General features: G+C 36.2%; 1 protein-coding gene across 2 annotated transcripts in view; it reads right to left on the bottom strand.

Moving 5' to 3' along the window:
• LOC118792385 (adhesion G protein-coupled receptor L1-like) overlaps positions 1 to 2,500 on the bottom strand; it is a 133,902-nt gene that overhangs the window by 59,015 nt on the left and 72,387 nt on the right. The window lies entirely within an intron of this gene.

Genomic DNA, 2,500 nt, shown 5'->3' with positions numbered 1-2,500 from the left:
CGGGAGAGAGGGGACAAGTGCGGTTACACTCACTGATGCACCACCCAGCGAGAGAGAACAATAAAGGCTAAACTTGCTTAAAAATAACTCAGAGCTGAGGGAGAGAGAGATTTAAAATGCCAATTTATACAGAGCAGTACGGCCAGACATGGGTCATGGTTGCAAGCAGGCAAAATAACTATATTAAAAAGGTTTAAAAAACATTTTGCCTGTGTTTTGCACTGTTATAATGCTATTTATTCAATGTATCAACACCCAAGATATTGTGTTTAAAAGAAGATGACAGCCACTTAGCTATATTATGAAACAAGCTAGCTACCCACAGACTTGGTTAACATAACCTGGATGGGATATGTTAACAATTGAAAATGGGCAAAATAAAGAAATAAATACATAAACTATTAAGCCTTATGGATAGTGCTGTGATAAGCTGCATTCATTGTTGCATATCATCATATTTATATAAAATATACATCAGGAGTAAAATATTAACTAATGTCAAGGCTAGTAGTTTCCCTATGTTCATTGTAGACCAAATTATTTTGTCCAGTTTTATAGGCATTAAAGGTATGATGGGTAAATTACAGTTTTTTACAATTGTTTTCACACTTATGTCAATACCATGGCCACTTTTTCAAAACTCTTAACACAGTGGGCTTAACAACCATGCATATGAGCACATCAGTTCATGCAAAATGCCCTACAACCACCAAAACACTTCATACTTCACCCAAAAGTGACTCATGCTGCTATAACTATAGCAAATGCTCTCTCCCAGCAAGACTACTTTGTCACTCAAAATACAACGGACTAAAAAACAGAAATAACTTGAAGCATTGCAAAATGCATATATTATGTGGTCCGTATCCTCTGTTTTTGCATAGATTAGTGCTGCATTGCAAAAAAAGTCAAGTTTACAGTGCATATTGTAATACCAAACAAATCTGAAATGCTGCAATATGCCTCATGACAGCTCTATGCTACAATTTCTGAGGTGTAGTACAACAAAAAGTCTGCAGATGCTTTTCATTTCTCGTACAGTAAGTGAAACAACTACACATGACATGAAGTTCACATTTACTGCAACATTCTCCCTTGCCCTGAACCTTTACAAAAAATCTTTAGCATATCTTATCCACCCCTACAATCCCCCACACCCCATAAATATTTGAAGCCAAGCAACTATTATGACACCAAGAACAAAATTTTGATCTGTTGTTTTTCCTGTCACAACACTGTAGGTACCACTATTGAGTGTGGTAAATTTACTGTAATTGCATTCTTGGGTCACTTTCTCTCACTGATAGCCCATGACTTACATATACAGCAGTAATAGTGGAAAAATCTCTTCAGTGACAACTACATCATACCTATATACATGCACATTTCAATGTAAATATGACCACCTTTGTATATATGGTAACAAGGCTGCAAACAAAAAAACTGAATAAACTTTCTGCTAAAATCAGAATAAACTGTCTTATTTCGAGCATATAGTTTCATTTGTCTGTCAAATGCAGCATATTTCCATCTACAGTGATCTAAATTATGTTAGGTTTTGAACCGAAAGTTAACTATTTTGAACAGAGTACCTAAATTTCTGCTATTTTTGCTGTAGTTGTACAGAATTTTGCTGGTGGTGAACACTGACAGAGAGAGGTATTCATGAATTTCAGAAGAAGTGGTGATTGAATGAATTTTGTATCAAAGCAATGCAAAAGTATACACAGTTTAGTTCACATGGTCTACTGATATGATGAGTGTGTTAAGTGTTTTGAAAAAAAGTGGACATGGTATTGAGACACGTGTGAAAACGATTGTAAAAAAACTGTAAACAGCCCATTAATTTAACAAGGAGATGGTCAAAAGCTTTTTCAGCTAATGCACATGCAGCTAGCAAGCAGAAATGGATAAAATACTAGCTGGCTACAGTTTTCCATACATAACTTCATAGCTGAGGGTGTTAGTGTTTAATTTTTTAGTGGGTAGAATAATGCTGACCTCACATTCAGCCTAACGATTTTCACAGGAAGATGCAGATCTCTGGGAAACAGATACAGTTTCACCTCAGGTACTGTATAAATAACAGCAGAAGGTACTTATTGAGCTCTGCTCATGTGCAAATGTCAAAATGGCTGATTGCAGGAGAAAACACTCCAGGCTTTTTTGGCAATAAAGACAAAACTCAACACGGATGTATCCAACACTAACACTGAAAACACAATGCTGAAATCCCAATGAAAAATGTCTTAGAACATTCAAATTAGATTGAATCAATTGCTTTCCATAGCAGAAAAATGTGGGACCCACTTACAGAACAGGACTTTGCCAAATGGAGCTAACACCCAACAGAAAGTTCGCAGGCAGTGCCCTATAAAAATACTCATATGGAGGAAAAATGCCAATCAATGCAGGGAGCACAGAATTAGGCCAGCATCCTCAATTAATTAAAATAAAAATGGCAAACACATTTGTAAACACAGCTACCTCCATTCATACC

Source organism: Megalops cyprinoides, chromosome 1 (genome assembly GCF_013368585.1).
Source record: "Megalops cyprinoides isolate fMegCyp1 chromosome 1, fMegCyp1.pri, whole genome shotgun sequence".
NCBI classification, from domain to species: domain Eukaryota; kingdom Metazoa; phylum Chordata; class Actinopteri; order Elopiformes; family Megalopidae; genus Megalops; species Megalops cyprinoides.
This window is presented reverse-complemented; position numbering and strand designations above follow the sequence as displayed.